We start from the raw sequence: 25,583 nt of genomic DNA, 5'->3' as shown, positions 1-25,583 counted from the left end.
TCATTCTGACTGCAGATCTTTAATGCAAGTATTTCTTTCCACCTAATTGTATTATCTTGTGGTTTTACCTTTATAGCTGAAAATCTGTTTTAGGGAAACACCTGCTGTCAGTACATTTGAAGTTCATTTTCTATTCTCTGAATTCACAGAGTGGATATGACACTCATCACATCTACATGCACACCAATATCCCATTATTATTCGGGATAGTCAAGTATTCCCATTTTAGTTGACAGATATAAACATCATATCCCATTTACAATAACCCGAAAAAGCTTGTACCCCAGTTATCAGAAATGCGGATAAGATCCCTGGAATATGCTGATTTTAGACGGGATACTGTAGCATGTAAACATCTTATCCAGTTTACTGTTGTTTTTTTCGCGGTCTGCAATGGCTCAGTWTCGCATATCATTGGTGTTGTGTGATGTTTTCATCTGATTGTCAAACAAATCACTTAAAATAATTATTATTTATTTTGCTGATACTCTGTACTGACCTGTACAGCATACTGGCTACCTACACCCATGTTTTCCGACATGTTTCTGCTTATACAGTTTCAAAAACTAGTGTTRAGGACAAACGTAGACAAAGTCCACTAAGGTATGAATACTCCAGGGCTGTTTTGTGCTCTGTGCTGACATTTCATAGTTTGTCGACTAYAGTTAGATACATGCAGCATTTATTCTGTCATAACTTGTTGCCCCGGAAACTAAATAAAGTAGCGATCACCAGAATAACGTTTTACATCGATAGAAGGAACGAATTAGTAATCTCGTTAACACCGGTAAAATTGTCTGTTTCGTTTAGGGACCGGGAAGAAAATGCAATAACTACAAAAAAAAGTGGAGAGATTGGTGATGTGTAAAATGTCCAAATGTCATCAGTTTGAACGGTTTTAAGGAAATGACAGCCTGAAAAAATGATGACACACGTTTTTGATCTAAAGTTCGTCTTGGGTACATATTTTGTGTTGTTGAAATGCTGACTGTTTGCATAAAAGTGTCAAAGATAACACATTACATTACACGCTCATTCACATTTTCTCAAGAGATGCTGAAATAAATAAGTAATATTTCTCCACTCCCTGTTCCCGGGACAAAATTAACATTTGTTGTATCCTTTTACTGCAAGAAATGCATAATTCTGCATTAGTTAATATTATATTAGGGCCTTAGGGTTTGTGAATCACTGTTCAATCCAATGATCTAATACGATCATTCAAGTTACAAAATAAAATATTAGTTTCAATGTTTCAATGTTTAAATTTTCTGATCCACTCATACAATTTAAAAATATAAACTGAGTTTCAATTTCAAGGATATTTAGATATTTTTTTCTTCAAATTTTCACATTTCCCTTGTATCGTTTGAAAATGTTTAGTTGGAATATTGGTGGGGTTAGGAAAACTGCAGTGATTTCTAAGCACGTGCTCAAAATGTATAGTACTATTACATTGAGCAAGGAGGGAGGCACACTGAGAGAGAGAGAGAGACATTTGGATGAGACCACTCATCCAAAAAGGTAAATTAATGGGGTCTTTAGGATGAGAAATCTCGCTCTCTCCTCACACACACACACACACACACACACACACACACACAACACACACACACACACACACACACACACACAACACACACACACACACACACCACACACACACACACACACACACACACACACACACACACACACACCACACACACACACACACACACACACACACTGTGGGCTACCAGAGCCATGTGCCCTGTGGCTAGCAAGCTGCAAGGTTTCCATCAACAGAGTTCAGGGGCAGTCCTTCTCAATGTAATCTGTGCATTATGCACGCACGTCTTTCAGTCAGTAACGTCACCAAACAGTTAACTCCTGACAACGCACCATGGCCGTTAGAATGGTATAGCATTGATTTGGGGATATCTGGTGTGTGTGTGTGTGTGTGTGTGTGTGTGTGTTGTGTGTTGTGTGTGTGTGTGTGTGTGTGTGTGTGTGTGTGTGTGTGTGTGTGTGTGTGTGTCTGTGTGACCACCTCCAAGGACCACAGTAAGTTGTAGGTTCATCTCCCTCTGAACTGAAGTGGTAGCATCCACAGTAAGGTGTAGGTTCATCTCCCCCCTGAACTGAAGTGGTAGCATCCACATAAGTTGTAGGTAATCTCCCCTCTGAACTGAAGTGGTAGCATCCACAGTTAAGTTGTAGGTTAATCTCCCCCCTGAACTGAAGTGGTAGCATCCACATTAAGTTGTAGTTCATCTCCCCTGCTGAAACTGAAGTGGTAGGCATTCACACCTTCCTCTTGATCTAACAAACTTAGAAATCACCAAGTTTCCTGCAGCAATGACAATATTTTCCTTCTCCTTTTCAAATGAATGGAAAAATATTGTAACAATTTGAATACGATATTTAAAAAATCAAAAATTTACAGTGTACAAAATCAGGATTTGATACATTGAAAAAAAATTCTATGATTCAATATTGAACGATTGGATCATAAAATGTAAAACTTCAGAGATTGAAACTACTGTTTTAAGTTGAACGATTGTGTTAGATCCTCAAACGAATACGTGTTCCACGGACCCCTTGTTATAGGCCGACAATCAGTGTCCGTATTTCAGATAATATTCCATATGAGCTTGAATGAGGAATATTCTGTTTATTCATGGATACAGGGATATTCGTGAGCGGGATATCAAAGATGTGTACCCGATGTGAAATGGCAAGCTAGTTAGCGGTGGTGCGCGCTAATAGCGTTTAAATCGGTGACGTCACTCGCTCTGAGACCTTGAAGTAGTTGTTTCCCTTGCTCTGCAAGGGCTGCGGCTTTTGTGGCGCGATGGGTAATGATGCTTCGAGGRTGGCTGTTATCGATGTGTGCAGAGGGTCCCTGGTTCGAGCCCAGGTAGGGGCGAGGAGAGTGACGGAAGCTATACTGTTACAGATGCATGTGAACAGCTTATCCGGAATAATACCTTATGCGGGATTTGAGCTACTGTCCTTTAATATTGTGCATTTGCTAACGTGGTCGCCGTAATGTCGGCCTGCGTATTCCTATTAAGTTGAAGCCTTACACACAAAAAACATTTGCGTTCCTCAAGGGCTCTTCAGGAAAGGGGATGGTTCTATATGGATCCATACTGAGCGAGTCAATGATTCTTTGCAGTTCAAAAAAAGGGTTCATTCCTTAATTACTGATAATTAAAATATAAGGCGTGTCTGAGACTGTCATTCCAGTTAATCGAATCTGTTGTAATATGCTATTACATGTTATACACTGAGTATACAAAACATTAAGAACACCTTGTGAAAGCTATGATCCCTTGTTGATGTCACTTGTTAAATCCCCCTCAATCAGTGTAGATGAAGGGGAGGAGACAGGTCAATGAATAATCTTTAAGCCTTGAGACAATTAAGACATGGATTGTGTATRTGTGCCATTCAGTTTATTTATTTAACCTTTATTTAACTAGGCAAGTCAGTTAAGAATAAATTATTATGTACAATTACGGCCTACCCCCGGCCAAACCCTAACCCGGACAATTCTGGGCCAATTGCGCGCCACCCTATGGGACTCCCAATCACGGCCGGTTGTGATACAGCCTGGAATTGAACCAGGGTCTGTAGTGACGCCTCTAGCACTGAGATGCAATACCTTAGAGCGCTGTACCACTTGAAAATGCCTTTGAACGGGGTATGTTTGTAGGGGCCAGGCGCACCGGTTTGTGTCAAGAAATGCAACGCTTCTGTTTTTCTTTTAACACTTAACAGTTTCCCGTGTGTTTCAAGAATAGTCCACCACCCAAAGCAATCTAGCCAACTTGACACAAAAGTGGGAAACATTGGAGTCAACATGAGCCAGCATCCCTGTGGAACGCTTTTGACACCATGCCCCGAACGAATTGTTCTGAAGACAAAATGAGTCTGGTATACTCGGTGTATACGACTATGGCCAGTTACGGTGTCTTGTGAAAGACTCATGTTTGGCCTTGTGTCAATTGAGAACGTTTGACTAAGTTAATAGTTCTTAATTCACTCCTCAGGGACCCCCCCAGCCATTCCAGAGCTAGCACACCTGATTCAACTTGTTAAACACAATAATAAAACCAATGGGAAATATAACAGTATATAATGGCTATTAAACCAGAATAAAAGAGATAACCTTATGATTCTACAAAGAACCTTTGAGATATAGAAAGATTTTTAATAGAACCATTCTCTATAAAGGTTCAATAAATAACAATAAACTATTATTTTATATAGCCCTCCAAAAAAGGGTTCGAACCATAGCGGAACACATGTTTGGTGCTATGTAAGATATTTTTTGAAATATTCTTTATAGAACCTTTGGAAAGGGTTCTATGCAGCACTGTCCTCCAGTACCCCGCAACATTTTATTATAACCCTGGACAAGAACACCTGATTCAACATGTCACTAATCATCAAGCCCTCAATTACTTGAATGCGATGTTTGTGTCGAACGGCTGTCTTTGGGGGAGGGGGGGGGGGGGGGGGGCGTCCTGAAAATATGACATCTTTGCAGAGAACCCTGAGTAACAAGATCTCTGACATTCAGGTCTTATTTTGTTCACAATTTGAATCCCAAGAAAAGAAAAGAGAACATGAATGCATACCTGACTGAGTTTCTACAAGGTAGCCCGTTGTTGCTGTGTGGAAAATCACTTGTTTTCCCTCTGTGCCTCCGAGACGAAAATTCTTATGGACCACAACAGTTTGCTGATGGAATTATTTCGAAAACTGCTATCACGCGCACACACACCAAGCGCACACGCGACGCACACGCACGCACACACACGCACGCGCACACACACACACACACAAGCGCACACGGCACGCGCACACAAACACACACACAAGTGCACACGCACGCACGCACGCCACACACACACACACACACACACACACACACAAACACACACACACACACACACCACACACACACACACACACACACACACACACCACACACACACCACACACACACACACACACACACACACACACACACCCCATGCCGAACACAGCTATTCAGCTTTAATGGTTGCCATCTCACACCCGTGCTTTTTCCTTGGACACATGGGGTGTTAACCTCAAACAAAATAAAGACATCTTTGTAGTGCCGCCTATACATTGATGAATGTTGGCTTATTATGAGCAGAACAAGACTTGACTGTTTTAAATAGCCTCATACACAGACAGGAGCATAGGCCAGTACTTTACTTTGTAAGGAAAATAAGTTGATTCTGCAAATAAAAGGATCATGAATGTTTGGCTTGTAGACTGCATGTCTATAAGTTATAGACTGCATGTACAGACTGCATGTACAGACTGCATGTATAGAGACTCCATGTATACAGACTGCATGTACAGACTGCATGTATAGAGACTGCATTTACAGACTGCATGTATAGAGACTGAATTTACAGACTGCATGTATATAGACTGCATGTATAGAGACTGCATGTATAGAGACTGCATGTATAGAGACTGCATGTATAGAGACTGCATGTAGAGACTGCATGTATAGAGACTGCATATATAGAGACTACATGTATAGAGACTGCATGTATAGAGACTCCATGTATAGAGACTGCATGTATAGAGACTCCATGTATAGAGACTGCATGTATAGAGACTCGCATGTATAGAGACTGCATGTATAGAGACTGCATGTATAGAGACTGCTGTATAGAGACTGCATATATAGAGACTGCATATATAGAGACTGCATGTATAGACTGCATAATAGCGACTGCATGTATAAGAGACTGTGGGTATAGAGCATGTGGGTATAGAGACTACATGTATAGCGACTGCATGTATAGACTGCATGAACAGACTGCATGTATAGAGACTGCATTGTATAGAGACTGCATATATAGAGATGCATATATAGCGACTGCATGTAGAGAGACTGCATGTATAGACTGCATATAGCGACTGCATGTATAGAGACTGTGGGTATAGAGACTGCATGTATCGACTGCATGTGTAGAGACTGCATGTATAGACTGCATGTATAGACTGCGTGTATAGAGACTGCATGTATAGAGACTGCATATATAAGAGACTGCATATATAGACTGCGTGTAATAGAGACTGGCATGTATAGAGACTGCATGTATAGAGACTGCATGTATAGACTGCGTGTATAGAGACTGCATGTAGAGACTGCATGTATAGAGACTGCATGTATAGACTGCATGTACAGAGTTATGCACAAGCTGCATAGCATATTGATGAATATAACGAAGTAGGACGTAGAGTAAAGGGTATATTTTTTTTACAGCACCTTATTGTGTCATTAGATCAGCTGCAGTTTAAGGTCATTGCAGATATTAAGCTCACCTGCAGACAGTTTCCACCTCACTGCCAAGAACTAGAACTCCTCCAAATACCCTTCCCTCCAACGTATTGCTTCCACGTAAGGCGATCGTGTCATCTTTAAGCAGTTTCCCAATCTCGCATATCTCACCTCTTCAGAGAAGGTGTAGAATAATGTAGCAGCGCATGTCTCTTAATAAAAAAAATGTGCTCCAAGAGTACAAAATATATTGGATACCTTATTTACTGACACTACCACCAGGAATATCTCTGAGGGTTTGTAACAGTGGAGTGGAGGAAGGAGTGGGGAGGGCAGCTTTCATCCACACAGGGACCCTTGACAGTGGTTGCTTTCATAAAGAGCAGAGCCATAGGAGAAAAGAGAAGGAGGGGTTGAGACCATACTAGGCAGCTCTATCCACCATGATATATCTTTATCATTTTAGGTGATGGGCTGACCTCTAAGAGTTGTGCCGGTGACGACGGGGGGGGGGGGGTCGTCATTAATACAACTTTAAAACCCTCCTGGCTCATTCCTCTTATTTTCTTGATGCCTGTGACCTTTCTAAGGACGATGCCTAGAATGGGTGTTATCAAACAGAGGCCTCCGTGGCAGATCTTTTAGTCGAGAGAATAGAGGAGAGTGGAGATCAGCAATGGATCCTGTTTGGTTTAGTAAAAAAAGAAAAGCCCATTGTGGTATTGTCTCTACGGTAGGCTAACTAAAATGTCAAGACATATTTTTATCTTGTGCTAGCTTGTGTGAGCATGGCTGTTGTCTCATAGTGTCCAATTTGAATTAGGAAATTGATCTTATATTGTTATTAAACATTCAAATTACAACTTTTTAGTCTCTAAGGTCCCAAGGGCTTCCTATTGTATAGGGGTATCAGAATGTGTACAGTATATTCCTATTGTATAGGGGGAACCAATCAGAATGTGTACAGTAGATTCCTATTGTTATAGGGGGAAGCAATCAGAGTGTGTACAGTAGATTCCTATTGTATAGGGGGAACCAATCAGAATGTGTACAGTATATTCCTATTGTTAAGTGGAACCAATCAGAATGTGTACAGTAGATTCCTATTGTATAGGGGAAACAATCGTGTATACGTTGATTCCTATTGTATAGGGGGAACCAATCAGAATGTTTAGAGTATATTCATATTGTATAGGGGGAAACCAACCAGAATGTGTACAGTAATATTCATATTGTTATAGGGGGACCAATCAGAATGTGTACGTATATTCATATTGTATAGGGGAACCAACCAGAATGTGTACAGTTATATTCATATTGTATAGGGGGAACCAATCAGAATTGTACAGTATATTCTATTGTATAGGGGGAACCAACCAGAATGTGTAAGTATATTCATATTGTATAGGGGGAACCAATCAGAATGTGTACAGTATATTCATATTGTATAAGGGGGAACCAACCAGAATGTGTACAGTATATTCATTTGTATAGGGGGACCCAATCGAATGAGTACAGTATATTCATATTGTATAGGGGGAACCAATCAGAATGTGTACAAGTATATACCATTTGTATAGGGGGAACCAATCAGAATGTGTACAGTAGATTCATATTGTATAGGGGGACCACCCGAATGTTGTACAGTATATTCATATTGTATAGGGGGACCCAATCAGAATGTGTACAGTATATTCATATTGTATAGGGGGAACCAATCAGAATGTGTACAGTATATTACCTATTGTATAGGGGGAACCAATCAGAATGTGTACAGTGATTCATATTGTATAGGGGGAACCAATCAGAATGAGTACAGTATATCATATTGTATGGGGGAACCAATCAGAATGTGTACAGTTTATACCTATTGTATAGGGGGAACCAATCAGAATCGTGTACAGTAGTTCATATTGTATAGGGGACCCACCCTTAACCTCTTTGGGCTGCAGGGGCAGTATTGGTAGCCTGGATAAAAGGTGCCCATTTCAAACGGCCTCGTACTCAATTCTTGCTCGTACAATATGCATATTATTATTACTATTGGATAGAAAACACTTCTCTAGTTTCTAAAACCGTTTGAATTATATCTGTGAGTAAACAGCAACTCTTTTTGGCAGCAAACTTCCTGACAGGAAGTGGAAATATCTGAATCGATGCTCTGTTCTAGGGCCTGCCTATAAATGTGTTGATATATATTATATACATGCCTTCATAGCCTTCCACTAGTGTCAACAGGCGTGAGAGAAGAAATGGAGTGTATACCTGATCTGAGGTCGAATAAAAGCTCTTGGCATGACGTGACCCCCAATTTCCTGTTTTCTGGAACGCGCGAGAAGGGACCGGGTATTGCCTTCTTGTAAAGCTGTCGTTATCGACGCTAATATCTCCGGCTTTGATTTTATTTGATAAATGTGACAATATCATCGTAAGTATGTTTTTTCAATATAGTTTTTATAGATTATTGAATTTTTTCGGAGCTTAGGCGTGTTGCTTTGTCTGCGTTTGTTCACGAAGGAGAGTTTCGCGCCACTTTGCTAGCTTCCTGTGCTAATTGACTGAGAAGAGGACATTCTAAAACCAAACAACGATTGTTCCGAAAAAGGACCCCTTGTACAACATTCTGATGGAAGTTCATCAAGTAGGACCCATTTTATGATGCTATTTCATATATCTGTCGAACATGTGTACTAGTAGTTTGCGCCCAGATTTTGGGCACTCTCTCGCTATAACTAAGCTGGATGTCGTAATGAAGTTATTTTTAGAATTCTAACACGGCGATTGCATTAAGAACTAGTGTATCTATCATTTCCTATACAACATGTATTTTTTAGTAACGTTTATGAATAGTTATTTGGTCAGAATAGTTGAGTGTCATAAAAATATCCGCACATTCTGGGAAAAAGATGCTACGTTAGCACATGTATACCACTGATTTCAGCTCTAAATATGCACATTTTCAACAAAACATAAGTGTATGTATAACCTGATGTTATAGGACTGTCATCTGATGAAGCTTATCAAGGTTAGTCAAAAATTATATATCTTTTGCTGGTTTGTTACGATCGCTAACTTTTGCTGCTGGTAAATGGCTTGTTTTTCTGGCTATTGTGGTAAGCTAATATAATGCTATATTGTGTTTTCGCTGTAAAACATCTAAGAAATCGGAAATATTGGCTGGATTCACAAGATGCTTGTCTTTCATTTGCTGTACACCATGTATTTTTCAGAAATGTTTTATGATGAGTATTTAGGTATTTCACGTTGGTGTCTGTAATTACTCTGGCTGCTTCGGTGCTATTTGTGACGGTAGCTATGATGGTAGCTGCAATGTAAACTGATTTATCCTAAAATATGCACTTTTCGAACAAAACATAGATTTATTGTATACATGTTATAAGACTGTCATCTGATGAAGTTGTTTCTTGGTTAGTTTGGTTGGTTCTTGGTTAGTTAGGTTGGTTTTGTGCATGCTACCTGTGCTGTGAAAAATGTCTGTCCTTTTTTTGTATTTGGTGGTGAGCTAACATAATATACGTGGGTGTTTTTCGCTGTAAACATTTTAAAAATCGGACATGTTGGCTGGATTCACAAGATGTTTATCTTTCATTTGCTGTATTGGACTTGTTAATGTGTGAAAGTTAAATATTTCAAAAAAATATATTAGAATTTCGCGCCCTGCATTTGAGCTGCCTGTTGTCATAAGTGTACCGACATCGGGCTTGCAGCCCAAAGTTAATGTGTACAGTAGATTCTCCGGAGGGCTGCCGTCTTATCGGCTCTTAACCAACCATGCTATTTTGTTTGTTTTATCGCGTTGTTCATAACTTRTTTTGTACATAATGTTGCTGCTACCGTCTCTTATGACCGAAAAGAGCTTCTGGACATCAGAACTGCGATTGCTTACCTMAAACTGGACAAAGAGTTCTTCTTCAATGAGTCGGACGGGAGAGATATAAGACAGACACCCAACCTGGCCCAGATCCCCGTTATTTGCTGGAGAAGGAAACAGAGACTTCGCGGAAAGCGATCAGGGTGAGCATCAGGTGATGAGTGGCTAATCTGCCCTCGCCCTCCGTCCTGCTAGCTAACGTTCAATCGCTGGGAAATGAATGGGACGAACTGAAAGTACCTTTATAAAACCAACGGGGCATTAACAACTGTAGTATCTAATGTTTCACCGAGTCGTGGCTGAACRACGACATTAAGAACATACAGCTGGCAGGTTATACACTCSATYGGCAGGACAGAACAGCAGCCTCTGGTAAGACACGGGGCGGGGGCCTATGCATTTATGTAAACAACAGCTGGTACACGATATCTAAGGATGTCTCTAGGTGTTGCTCGCCTGAGGTAGAGTATATCATGATAAGCTGTAGACCACACTATCTACCTAGAGAGTTTCCATCTGTATTTTTCGTAGCTGTCTACATACCACCAAAGATCGATGCTGGCCCTAAAACCGCAGTCAATGAGCTTTATACCGCCATAAGTGAACAGGAAAATGCTCATCCAGAGGCGACGCTCTTAGTGGCCGGGGACTATAATGCAGGGAAACTTAAATCAGTTTTATTTTACCTCATTTCTATCAGCATGTTAAATGTGCAACCAGAGTGAAAAGAACTCTAGACCACCTTTCCTCCACACACAGAGGCACGTATAAAGCTCTCCCTCGCCCTTCATTTGGCAAATCTGACCATAATTCTATCCTCCTGATTCCTGCTTACAAGCAAAAATTAAAGCGGTAAGCACCGGTGACTCGGTCAAAAAAAAAGTGGTCACATGAGGCAGATGCTAAGTTAAAGGACTACTTTTATAGCACAGACTGGAATATGTTCCGGTATTCTTCCTATGGCATTGAGTACACCACATCAGTCATTGGCTTCATCAATAAGTGCATCGATGACGTCGTCCCCACAGTGACCATACATACATACCCCAACCAGAAGCCAAGGATTACAGGCAGAATCCACACTGAGCTAAAGGSTAGAGCTGCCGCTTTCAAGGAGCAGGACGCTAACCCGGAACCTTATAACACATCCCGCTATGCTCTCCGACGAACCATCATTCCATTGCCTACAAATTCTCAGAAGGCAGGCCGACCTCCACCCTCTTTTTCTCCGTCGTCTCTTCATGCAAATTAAGGGGATTTGGGCCTGTTCCCGGGAAAGCAGTATGTCGTTCACGTCGGGCTCGTCCGACTCGTTAAAGGAAAAAAAAAAATCTGCCTGTTGGTGGTGAGTAATCGCTGTTCTGATGTCCAGAAGTTATTTTCAGTCATAAGAGACGGTAGCAGCAACATGATATACAAAAACTGTTTTTTTTAAAGTTACAAACAACACAAAAAAAACGAACAGAAAAACATAATCGGTTAGGAGCATGTAAAACGTCAACCATCTTCTCCGGGTTATTGGGTGTGTAGAGGGAAAAGACAGCAATCCTGCAATCCTAAAAAACACTCCAATTTCAACAGCATAAATAATTCTGCAGTTAGTTTTAAAAGATGAAAGGCCAATCAAAGTGATTACCTTCTCCAACATTTCAATTCATATTTCACTCTCACGTTTGATGTGCACCTTGTAGAAGCCTCGTTCTTTATTCTAGGCCATCATTTACTGCTGTTTTCAGCTACTCTCTATATCTGACTCCCGGTTCAAATACCTCTCAACTGACCTTGAAATATCAAGCAATGCTTCTTCCCAGCACTTGATCAGACCATTTCTATACCATTTCAAACTACAAATGAGTTTGATTGAACCAATGGATGGAAGTGRGTCCTGGTCTATAGGTAAGATATGAGTTAGGTAACACTACCACTTACTCAGCGTAAGGCCATGAGCATGTCAAACTATTTCACCTATTTTCTGACTCTCAGATATCCAACCCAAATCTCTTGCACGSCGCTGTTCAGTTTTAGCCTCAGTAAATGATAGTATCATAATATATGCCCTTTAGAAGATGCTCTTATTCAAAGACACGTACAGTACAGGCATGCAAACACCCTTGTTTGCGAGTGGACCTTTTCCGTCCAAAAGATCCCACGAAATACTAGACATTTGACTTAATACATTAATGACAAGTTCTTGAAATGAATTCCTTAAGGAAATGGAAGCTTTAAGCCACAATTGAATCATCGACTCTAATTACGGTGAGATGAATGGTGTGGTAATTACCAACCCAGCCGAACATAACTCAGAACCAATCAATTATATTGAAGGGAAGAAATGCTATTAAATTAATGTAGCTAATTGAAATCCCACTTCAGAAYGTAATTAGACCCAAATATAACCTTTTTGGAAACAAAAAATGAAGTTTAAAGGAATAACTGTTGCTCTTGGTGATTTACGAAAGACAGTAAGAGGGATACGAAGGGAAGACCAAAAACAATAGCACATCAAATAAGTAAAGCACCACATTAAAGCTGATGATCAGTAAAAATAGCTTTTATTCTCATGCGTATCTTATTAAGGGGGATAAAGAGAGAAAAAACAGGAAAGAGAAATTGATCTTAAAAGACACCACAAACCATGGTACACTGGCCCCTGATGCTCTTGTTTACGAGTGCTGTTTATCCCATCAACATTCTACCTGTAATTTCTCCCATAAGGTGAATAACTGATATGGATTAAACAATTAAAGGCCATTTTCTCCCCTTGTCTCCTGGCAGAATCCTCCAACTTGATGCATTTCAATTGAAATTGCCCCAATAGATTAATCAGTTTTACTTCCCTGTACAATTAAACGTGGCATAGCTTGTAAGATTATCTATAATTAAAATTGACTGCTGGGGTGCCTGGTGCCTAATGCAGCTTGTTCTTTGTTGTTGTGTTTTACTTCAGAAACTATAGTGAGTTTTATATTTGGCCCTATATTCATGTGCAAATAATGCATCCTACACTTCCCAGTAGTATTTTAGGGATATATTATTTTATTTTTTTACGTAAAATGGTTGCCTATGACATTGAGTTTTTTTTTTTTAACAGTCATATTTTTAACAGTCATATTTATCAAGGCTAGGAGTGCTGATCTAGGATCAGGTCCCCCKCTGTACATGTAATCTTATTCGTTGTGTTCTAAAAGGCTAAACTGATCCTAGATCAGATCTCATACTCTGAGACGCTTGATTCATACTGGTGTCCACTGGTGCCCACTGGTGTCCATTTAGTCACTGATCAACCACGGATCAGGTACAGACAGTACATATTGTGTGTGTTCTCTCCTTGATGAGTCTTCTGTAAAAGTCGTTCACAACCTCTTCATGACCTTTGTGGAGGAAAAGAGTATTATTTTATTATTTTATTATTATTTTATTATTATTTTATTTTATTATTCTTATTCTTATTTGTATTTTTAATCTGCATTGTTGGTTAGGGGCTTGTAAGTAAGCATTTCACTGTAAGGACTACACCTGTATTCGGCGCATGTGACTAATGCATTTGGTTTGATTTGCTCTGGTGTACATTTTGCTCTGCTCTGTCCTTTGTTAGAGGCACAGCTCTGCCCTGTCCTTTCTTTGAGGCACAGCTCTGCTCTGTCCTTTCTTTGAGGCACAGCTCTGCTCTGTCCTTTGTTTGAGGCGCAGCTCTGCCCTKTCCTTTGTTTGAGGCACAGCTCTGCCCTGTCCTYTCTTTGAGGCACAGCCCTGCCCTGTCCTTTGTTTGAGGCACACCTCAACCCCATTAAGATATATAATGTGTTTACTTGTTCTGCAATGACTTAAATATTCTAGGCAATAGCCATGACTGCTTCAGGAGTTTCAGCTGAAAATAAGGGAGGAAGGAAGGAAGGAAGGGTGGAAGGAAGGGAGGGAGGAAGGGTGGATTGAAGAAAGGTAGGAGGTAAGAGAGGAGGTAAGGGAGGAGGTAAGGGAGGAGGTAAAGGGAGGAGGTAAAGGGAGGAGGTAAAGGGAGGAGGTAAGGGAGGAGATAAGGGAGGAGCTAAGGGAGGAGCTAAGGGAGGAGCTAAGGGAGGAGCTAAGGGAGGGGCTAAGGGAGGAGGTAAAGGTGGAGGTAAGGGAGGAGGTGAGGGAGGAGGTAAGGGAGGAGGTAAGGGAAGAGGTAAGGGAGGAGGTGAGGAGGTAAGGGAGGAGGTAAGGGAGGAGGTAAGGACACCCATTTGTGTTAAGGTTAATTTGATGACCCTATCCATCTCAGTTAATGATTTAAAGACACGCTTTTCTCCAAGTAGGTGTAGAAATTGAAAAGTGTTACAGATGTTCCTTCCCGAGGGGTTGGTTGATAATATAATATAACACTGTTTTGCCGTTTCAACCGCCTGGTAGAGCTCTGTAATTTCCAAAATAAACATAACGTTTGGGTGAAAAAACGATTGGAATTTCTTATTTGAGTTGTCAGTAGTGTTAGAATGTAAGGTGAAATATTTGACAGCTCAGTTAAAACTTCAAAAAATGAAACTTACAGTTATTCTAATACATTGAATAGTGTAAAAAAAAAAAATGCGACGACTATGCAGCAAAACCAAAGCATGAATATGGACCATTATGAATATGGCTGTGAAAATGACACAGCCTCATCGGTACATAGTGACAAAGATCAATAACATAATTGCTGTATTCTTTGTCTGTCACCATCCAGAGCAACCATGCCATTTATTATAATGCTATTTGCTGCCCATTGCAATTGTCATCTCTTTCATTATAATCACCGTTTAATTACCATTATTTATGTGATTCCAATCCATCATAAAGTTTTGTGATTTAATTTCTATTCTAAAATGATCACTTTCATTGCTGATTTCCCTTAGTCAAAAAGACATTGAGACAGTATTAGTATAGGCTGTGATATTCAATTAATCCTATTCATTTAAACACACTCTGTTTCTAGATGAGATTACAGCTGTGRAAGCATCTGGCATTGATGGCTTAATTGTTGTGTCTTGTATCTTTTATCCAAGAATCTGGTCTGGCTAAGAGGGTTTTATGAAAATGGTCTAATTGTTTGAAATGAATGTATGCTACTCGTGACTAATTATCCCAACAGGAATTAGAAGCTTTTGTTTAGATCACAGTGTGTGGGACCACTAGCGGCCTTACCATTTCCAACAACCTGTACGGAAACTGTGACTCTCATTCCATGTGTGTGTCCCAGCCTGTTCCCTATGTAGTGCACTACTTTTAACCAGTGGTAAAGGAGTAATAGTGACCTAGTGCCAGATAAAAAGTCAAATCAAATCAAAGTTTATTTGTCACATGCGCCAAATACAACAGGTATGGAATTTACTGTGAAATGCTTACTTACAAGCCCTTAATCAACAACGCAGTCGAAGAAAGAGTTAAGAAAATATTTACCAAATAAACTAAAGTAAAAAATGATTAAAAAGTAACACTATTAACTCAGCTCCAGACCCATCTCCCCAGCCCCAGCGCCATCACCCCAGACCCATCTCCCCAGCCCCGTCACCCCAGCCCTATCTCCCCAGCCCCCGTCACCAGTCTCTCTCCATCCCCAACCACATCACCACTCTCTCCCCATCCCCCCTCCAGCACCAACTTAAAGGGAATTCATTTCCCTCGGCACCCTGGCCCATCTATTGCCACAAACATTGTCAGGACTGCAGTCACATCATGTTGACACAGTGCAGAATCAGTTCCCCTTGTCTGCATTGTTCCAGTGGCACAAAGAAAATGAAAAGGACAGGGGGAGGTCCGCCTGGAAATAGCACATTATTTCACAATCCGCTGTTAACCTCATGTTGTCGTTAGCCGGAGACATTCTTCTCCAGAATAAAAGGGACTCGGGGATGATGCTTTAATCAACAGCATTTGTTCTCTGTACATGTAAACAGAAATGGAAATGGATGTAAGGTCTAACTCATTCCATTCCCTCAGACACCTTTAAAAGACAATACTGTACGTTGCCCTGGGCAGGCTCTCTGCACCGGTAGCACCTACAGTAGGTATTTTAGATCTTAATGAACACATAGAACAGTAGGTTAGGAATATGTTTTGTAATGACAAATTTGCCTGAATGTAACCTTAATCCCCCCCATGTGTATTCATTCTAATGTCATTTCAGATTAAGCCATCACCAGGAGGGGAAAGGTTACATGAGACGACAATGGAGGACAAAAACGCCCCGGGGAATATGCAGTGGCACGAAATCAATTGAATTCGACTGGCAGGTTAGGAACTATTTCCAAAGGGGAACTTATTAAGAATGATCAATCCCCATGATTCTAATTGTCTCTCTGTGCAAATATCAAACGGGCATGCATAGGCTCTTCAATGACTTTTGGACAATCCATTTTTTTACCAGGGATGTTGCAGGAAAAATAATCAGTTCTGCTTTTCTTTTCTTAGTCAACCTTGTGTTCCTTCAGGGACTAGGAGTAAATCAGGATGTCATCAATGTAGACCATGAGAAAGCGGTTGATCGTATCCTAGAAAACCTCGTTCATAAACGATTGGAAGACGGTGGGGGCGTTCGTAAGGCATGACCAGGTATTCGTAGTGCCCTCGAGTGGTGATAAAGGCCGTCTTCCATTCGTCGCCTTCACGTATACTTACAAGGTTACAGTTGAAGTCGGAAGTTTACATACACCTTACCCAAATACATTTAAACTCAGTTTTTCRYAATTCCTGACATTTAATCCWAGTAAAAATGCCCTGTYTTAGGTAAATTAGGATCACCACTTTATTTTAAGAATGTGAAATGTCAGAATAATAGTAGAGAGAGGATTTATTTCAGCTTTTATTTCTTTCACCACATTCCCAGTGGGTCAGAAGATTACATACACTCAGTTAGTATTTGGTAGCATTGCCTTTAAATTGTTTAACTTGGGTCAAACATTGCAGGTAGCCTTCCACAAGCTTCCCACAATAAGTTGGGTGAATTTTGGCCCATTCCTCCTGACAGAGCTGGTGTAACTGAGTCAGGTTGGTAGGCCTCCTTGCTCACACACACTTTTTCAGTTGTGCCCACACATTTTCTATAGGATTGAGGTCAGGGCTTTGTGATGGCCACTCCAATACCCAAACTTTGTTGTCCTTAAGCCATTTTGCCACAACTTTGGAAGCATGCTTGGGGTCATTGTCCATTTGGAAGACCCATTAGCAAACCGCTTTAACTTCCTGACTGATGTCTTGAGATGTAGCTTCAATATTTCCACATACATTACTTATCCCCATGATGCCATCTATTTTGTGAAGTGCACCAGTCCCCCTGCAGCAAAGCACCCCACAACATGATGCTGCCACCCCATGCTTCACAGTTGGGATGGTGTTCTTCGGCTTGCAAGCCTCCCCTTTTCTCCCAAAATAACGATGGTCATTATGGCCAAACAGTTCTATTTTCCGTTTCATCAGACCGGAGGACATTTCTCAAAAAAGTACAATCTTTGTCCCATGTGCAGTTGGCAAACAGTAGTCTGGCTTTTTATGGTGGTTTTGGAGGAGAAGCTTCTTCCTTGCTGAGCGACCTTTCAGGTTATGTCGATATGGACTTTTACTGTGGATATAGATACTTTTGTACCTGTTTCCTCCAGCATCTTCACAAGATCCTTTGCTGTTGTTCTGGGATTGATTTGCACTCTTCGCACCAAAGTGAAGGTTCATCTCTAGGAGACAGACGCGTCTCCTTCCTGATCAGTATGACGGCTGCATGGTCCATGGTGTTTATACTTGTGTACTATTGTTTGTACAGATGAACGTGGTACCTTCAGGCATTTGAAAATTGCTCCCAAGGATGAACTAGACTGTGTGGAGGTCTACAATTCTATTCTGAGGTCTTGGCTGATTATTTGATTTCCCATGATGTCAAGCAAAGAGACAATGCGTTTGAAGGTAGGCCTTGAAATACATCCATAGGTACACCCCCAATTGACTCAAATTATGTCAATTAGCCTATCAGAAGCATCTAAAGCCATGACGTCATTTTCTGGAATTTCCAAGCTGTTTAAAGGCACAGTCAATTTAGTGTATGTAAACTTCTGACCAACTGGAATTGTGATACAGTGAATTATAAGTGAAATAATCTGTCTGTAAACAATTGTTGGAAAAATTACTTGTGTCATGCACGAAGTACATGTCCTAACAGACTTGCCAAAACTATAGTTTGTTAACAATACATTTGTGGAGTGGTTGACTCCAACCTAAGTGTATGTAAACTTCCGACTTCAACTGTATATGCACTTCGCAGGTCGAGTTTAGTCCAGRTGTTGWYGCGGCCCACTTGTTCAAGGGTTGCTGGGATCAGAGGAAGAGGGAAAAGGTTATTGACCGTGACTTCATTCAGGGAACGATAATCAATACATGGACGGAGACCACCGTCCTTTTTTCAAAAAAAGAATAAGCTGAACGCAGCCGGGTAAGAAGAAGGACGAAAGAAACCGTTTGAGTGATTCATCAATGTAGTTCTCCATTGTTCTCCGTCTATCACAGTCGATCACAGTGCCATCCGTTTTGTCACCAAAGCCCCATACACTACCCACCACTGCGACCTGTACGCTCTCGTTGGTTGGCCCTCGCTTCATACTCGTCGCCCAACCCACTGGCTACAGGTTATCTACAAGTCTCTGCTAGGTAAAGCCCCGCCTTATCTCAGCTCACTGGTCACCATAGCAGCACCCACTCGTAGCACGCGCTCCAGCAGGTATATCTCACTGGTCACCCCCAAAGCCAATTCCTCCTTTGGTCACCTTTCCTTCCAGTTCTCTGCTGCCAATGACTGGAACGAACTGCAAAAATCACTGAAGCTGGAGACTCATATCTCCCTCACTAACTTTAAGCATCAGCTGTCAGACCAGCTCAGAGATAGCCCAGATACATAGCCCATCTGTAAATGGCCCATCCAACTACTTCATCCCCATATTGTTATATTTTTTGCTCCTTTGCACCCCAGTATCTCTACTTGCACATTCATCTTCTGCACATCTATCACACCAGTGTTGAATTGCTAAATTGTAATTACTTCGCCACGACGGCCTATTTACWGCCTTACCTCCCTAATAGTACCTTATTTGCACACACTGATATAGACAATTTTTCTATTGTGTTATTGACTGTACATTTCGTTATTTCATGTGTAACTCTGTGTTGTTGTTTGTGTCGCACTGCTTTGCTTTATCTTGGCCAGGTCGCAGTTGTAAATGAGAACTTGTTCTCAACTGGCCTACCTGGTTAAATAAAAAATGCAGAACAAGACAGATTATAGCCTCGGTTCACTGGTGTGCAGGATTATCCTGCGCTGCAGTTCCCCGCTAGATTATGATTATTCATCAGACCTGACTGCCTCGACCAGCAGCAAAAACAACCTGGTGGCGAACTTGCAATAGGCATCGAAGAGCCCCCGCGATATGCACTGTTCAGGGAAGTCAAGGAACCAAATAAACGCAGTCAGTCAGGAAGCAAAGGCCACTTTTTTCAAGCAGAAATTTGCATCCTGTAGCTCTAATCCAAAAGTTCTGGGATACTGTAAAGTCCATGGAGAACAAGAGCCCTCTCCAGCTGCCACTGCATGAGGCTAGGTTACACGGTCACCACGATAAATCGTGATAATCGAAGATTCAACAAGCATCTTTTCACATGGCTGGCCATGCCTTCCTCTGGGCTCCAACCTTGGACCAACAGCCCCGCCCCCGTGCTACTCGCAAGCCTCCCCACTTCTTTCCTTACCCAAATCCAGATGCAGCATGTTCTGAAAGAGCTTGGGAAAATGGACATACCATCAGCTGGGCTTGACAATCTGGACCCCTATTATCTGAAACTGTCCGGCCATTGTCGACCCATATTACAGCCTGTTCCAACCCTGCCTTTCGTATCATATCTGAGATCCCCAAGGATTGGAAAGCTGCCGCGGTCACCCCTCTCAAAGGGGAGACACTGGACCAAATGTTTACAGCTATTCCATTCCTGCCGCCTATCTAAGGTTTTCGAAAGCAATCCACACAGATCACTGACCATCTTGATCCACGTACCTTCTCGCTGTGGAATCCGGTTTCCGGAGCCGGTCACGGGTGCACCTCAGCACGCTCAAGGTACTAAACGATATCATAACCGCCATTGATAAGAAAAGACATTATGTGCAAGCGTGCTTCATCGACCTGGCCAAAGTTGGACTCTGTCAATCCCCATATCTTATCGGCAGACTCAGTAGCTCGGTTTCTAATGACGTGCCTTGCCGGTTCCCAACTATTTGCAGACAGAGTTCAGTGGCTGTCAAATCGGAGGGCTTTGTCCGTCTCTGGCAGTCTCTATGGGGGTAACACAGGGTTCAATTTTCAGGCCGAGTCTTTTTTCCTCTGTATACATCAATGAATGTTGCTCTTGGGCTGCGGGGATTCCCTGATCCACTCTAGCAGACGACACCATTCTAGTAATACTTCGCCCTGTCTTGGCACTGTGCTATCATAACTCCAAACGAGCTTCATCATAAACATCCGTTCGTGGCTCCTCAACTGCTCTAAACGCTATAAACCAAATGCATGCTTTAACGTTGCTGCTGCACCCGAGCCCGACTAGCACACACCTGGACGGTTCCACCTAGAATATGTGGATCATACTATAAGTATAGGTGTCTGGCTAGACTGCAAACTCTCTTCCAGACTCATATAAACATCTTCCAATCCAAATCAAATCAAGATGGCTTTCTTATTCCGAACAAAGCCTCCTTCATCACGCCGCAAACTTCCCAGTAAAACTGAATATCCTACCGATCCTCGATTCGGCGATGTTCATTCTACAAAATAGTTCAAATCTACTCAGCAAACTGGATGCATGTTACACAGTGCATTCGTTTGTTGATAAGCACTATACGACCCACCACTGCGACTGTATGCCCATAGTCGGCTGGCCTGCTACATGTTGTGCGTCAGACACTGGCTTTAGGTCATCTAAAGGCTATGCTAGTAAAGTGCCGCTATCTCAGTTCACTGGTCACGATGGCTACACCCACCGAGCACGCGCTCCAGCAGGTGTAATCTCATGATCGATCCTAAAGCCAAAACCTCATTTGGACGCTCTTTCTGTCCAGTTCTCTGCTGCCTGCGACTGGACGATTGCAAAAATCTCTGAGTTGGAGACTTTATCTCCCTCAACAACTTTACAAATCTGCTATCCGAGCAGCTAACCGTCGTGCCTGTACATTAGCACTGTAAACTACCCACCAATTTACCTATCCTCACCCCAACTGCTTTTATTTATTTACTTTTCTGCTCTTTTGCACACCAGTATTGTTCTTGACATGAATCATCTGATGATTTTATCCAGTGCTAATCTATGCTAAATTGTACTTAATTCGATTTATCTGCCTACCTCATGCCTTTTGCACACATTGTATATAGATTCTTTTTTTTCTACCATTGTTAATTGATTGTTTTTGTTTTACTCATGTGTAAACTCTGTGTTTGGTTCTGTTCCCTGTATGCTTATCTTGGTCAGGTTCGCAAGTTTGCAAAGAGAACTGTTTCAACTAGCCTACCTGGTTAAATAAAGGTGGAAATACATTTTTTTTTTAAACATATGCATGCTTACTGTTTGGGGTTTTAGGCTGGGTTTCTGTACAGCATTTGAGGATATCAGCTGATGTAAGAAGGGCTTATAAATCATTTGATTTGATTTGATTTGATTTGATTTATGTTGTAAATGAATTTTGTAGTTTATGGAATATCTGCATAGGTGTAGCAGAGTTCCATTATCAGCAACATTACTCCTGTGTTCCAATGGCACGTTGTGTTAGCTAATCCAGTTTTCATCATTTTAAAAGGCTAATTGATCATTAGAAACAGTTTTGAAAGATGTTAGCACAGCTGAAAACTTGTTCTGATTAAAAGCAATGAAACTGGCTTCTTTAGACTAGTTGAGTATCTGGAGCAAGGCATTTGTGGGTTCGATTACAGCTCAAAATGGCAAAAAATAAGAACTTTCTTCTGAAACTCGTCAGTCTATTCTTGTTCTGAGAAATGAAGGCTATTCCATGCGAGAAATTGGCCAATAAACTGAAGATCTCGTACAACGGTGGTGTACTGTCTCTTCACAGAACAGCACAAACGGTTTCAACAGAATAGAAAGAGAGTGGGAGGCCACGGTGCACAACTGAGCAAGAGGACAGTAATTAGAGTTTCTAGTTTGAGAAACATGCCTCCAAGACCTCAACTGGCAGCTTCATTAAGTAGTACCGCAAACCAGTCTCAACGTTCAACAGTGAAGAATCGACTCCGGGATGCTGGCTTCTAGGCAGAGTTGCAAAGAAAAGCCATATCTCAGACTGGCGAATAAAAATAAAGATTAAGATGTGAAAAATACACAGACACTGGACAGAGGAACTCTGCTACAAGGTAGTGGATATACGGTACCAGTCAAAGTTTGGACACACTTCTCATTCCAGGGGTTTTCTTTCTGCAACTATAGGGGGTGCTGTTCCGCATTAGCATTTTTGGAGTCTCCAAATTAAACTGCTCGTGCTCAATCTTGATCGTACAATATGCATATTTTGTTTATTAATTGGATAGAACACTTTCTAGTTTCTATACCGTTGGAATTTTGTCTCTGAGTGGTACAGAATACTTCTACAGCACTTTTCCTGACAGGGAGTCAGATTTCAGAAATTTTTGACGGCCTTGATCTGGGGGTCGGTTTTAAGGTGGCTGTAGATGGCTATGGAGAAACCGATCACTGCACGTCTTCCTCTGGGTGTCAGTGTCCTCACGCTTTGAATGGTTCGGATTGGCGCAATCAGAGCCACTATAAACACGAAAACGTGGAAGTACGCATTCTCTTCCTGCAATGCGTCTGCGCCGAGTGGACATCAGACTGCCTCCTTCAAATGGTTGTTTAGCCAGTGATATTTTCTCGGTCATGTTTTTAGTCGTTATATGTTGTTAAAATCATAATGTTTTCTTTGAACGTTTCTATAGCCATTTATATCCGTTTAGTGCGATGTGAGGAATTTCCTTTTCGTGCACTCTAAACTTGGGCACGTTTCGGGGTCGTTTCGATGTGTAGTGGACATTTCGAAGAAGAGGAATCTATCGACCAAAGAAGATTAGACCCAAGAAAGGATACATTGCCCCAGATCTGATGGAAAATCCTCATAGTAAGGCATATTTCATATGATAAATCGTTGTTCTGTCGAATATTTTAAACGCATTTTACGCCATTTTGTTTGTTATAGCTTCTTGGCGAAGCTGGTATAAGAAAGTAAGGAAATTATTAGAAATGTAAATTCAGCGATTGGCATTAAGACTAAGTTTGTGCCTTTCCGATTTCTGTCAACCCTGTATTTTTCGTCAAGTTAGCTAAGCTTTCGATTAAACTGATCACTGCTGAAAGATGAATCCGACATTTTGAGGGCTTGAATTTCCTACTATTTTATTGTGTAACACGCGTTTTGTATGGCTAAATATGCACATTTTCGAACAAACTGTATATGTATGTTGAAATGGATGTTACACGGAGTGTCATCGAAAGAATTTCTGAGAAGGTTAGTGAAAAAAATTAATATATTTGGATGATTACGTTATAGCTCTTTTGGCTTGAATCGATGCTCGGAAGTTTGCACATGTGGTATGCTAATTATCGATTTTATGTTGTGTTTCGGCTGTTAAAAGCTTAGAAAATATGAATATTGTCTGGAAATCACAAGATTGGTCTTTCACATTGCTAGCTTGTCTCTTTTATGAATGTTTTATGATGAGTAAATTGGTCATTACACGGTTGCTCTCTAATCAGTAATTCTAGTCGAGTTTGTGATGGTCGGTGCAATTGTAAACTGTGATTTCTAACCTAACTGAAATAGACTTTTCTAACAAAACCTATCCTATAATCAATATGATTTATCAAGACTGTCATCTGATGAGGTTTTTTTATTGGTTATTGGCTATCATATTAGTTTAGCCGAATTGGTGATTAGCTACTGGTGGAGAGAAAAGGGTGGACAAAGAAATTGTGTATTTTGCTAACGTGTTTTTAGCTAATTAGAGTTAACATATTGTGTATTCCTTGTAAAACATGTTTAAAAAAAAAAAAAAAATCTGAAATGGTGGTTTCTTCACAAGATCTGTATCTTTCATCTGGTGTCTTGGACTTGTGCATTTAATGCTATTTAGATGCTTACTATCTACCTTGTGAAGCTATGCTAGCTATGCTTAAATCAGTTGTGGGGGGGGTGGGGGGTGATCCGGACCGGGTAAGAGGCCTCGTGAAATTAAAGATAAGTTATTGCACAAAGTGTGAGTCCATGCAACTTATTATGTGACTTGTTACGCAAATGTTTACTCTGAACTTGCATATAAAGCTTTTTGACTCAAGACATTACAGCGTTTCATTTTCAATTCATTGTAAAACTTTGAAAAACATAATTCTCCTTGACATTATGGGCTTTTGTTTGTGGGCCAGTGACCAAAATGTTTTATTTTATCCATTTCAAATTCAGGAGTATACACATATAAAATATGTGGAAAAAAGTTGTGGTGTGAATATTTTCTCCCCATCTTAGCTACTATCAATATGTTTTGACCATGACTCCATGCAGTTTATTCACCTCACCTTGTTCGATTACCACATTATTCATTACAATATGTAGTTGAGGTTTAGAGTTTAGTGAATAATTTGTCCCAAATACAGTGCTTTCAGTTTTTTAAATATTTAGGACTAACTTATTCTTGCCACCCATTCTGAACTAACTGCAGCTCTTTGTTAAGTGTTGAAGTCATTTCAGTCGGCGTAGTAGCTGACGTGTATAGTGTTGAGTCATCTGCATACGTAGACACACTGCATTTACTCAAAGCCAGTGGCATGTCATTAGTAAGATTGAAAGAGTAAGGGGCTAGACAGCTGCCCTGGGAAATTCATGACTCTACCTGGATTATTTTGGAGAGGCTTCCATTAAAGAACACCCTCTGTGTTCTGTTAGACAAGTAACTCTTTACCACAACATAGCAGGGGGTGTAAAGCCTTAACACATATTGTTTTTTCCAGCAGCAGACTATGATCGATATGTCAAAAAGCCACACTGAAATCTAAAAACAGCCCCCACAATCTCTTTGTCACTAATTTCTCTCAGCCAATCATCCGCCATTTGTGTAGTGCTGTGCTTGTTGAATGTCCTTCACTAAAGTGTGCTGAAAGTCTGTTGTCAATTTGTTTACAGTAAAACAGAATTGTATCTGGTCAAACACAATTTATTCCAAAGCTTTAGTATGGTGGTAAAATGCTGTTTAATGAGCCACCCAAACACCCTAGGTTTACATTTACATAATATATCAGACACACTTATTCAGAGAGACTTTTGGATTTTTTATTTCACCT

The sequence above is a fragment of the Salvelinus sp. IW2-2015 genome, unplaced genomic scaffold (assembly GCF_002910315.2).
Source record: "Salvelinus sp. IW2-2015 unplaced genomic scaffold, ASM291031v2 Un_scaffold1591, whole genome shotgun sequence".
In the NCBI taxonomy this organism is placed as follows: Eukaryota; Metazoa; Chordata; class Actinopteri; order Salmoniformes; family Salmonidae; genus Salvelinus; species Salvelinus sp. IW2-2015.
The sequence above is the reverse complement of the archived record's forward strand: the minus strand, read 5'-3'. Positions refer to the sequence as shown.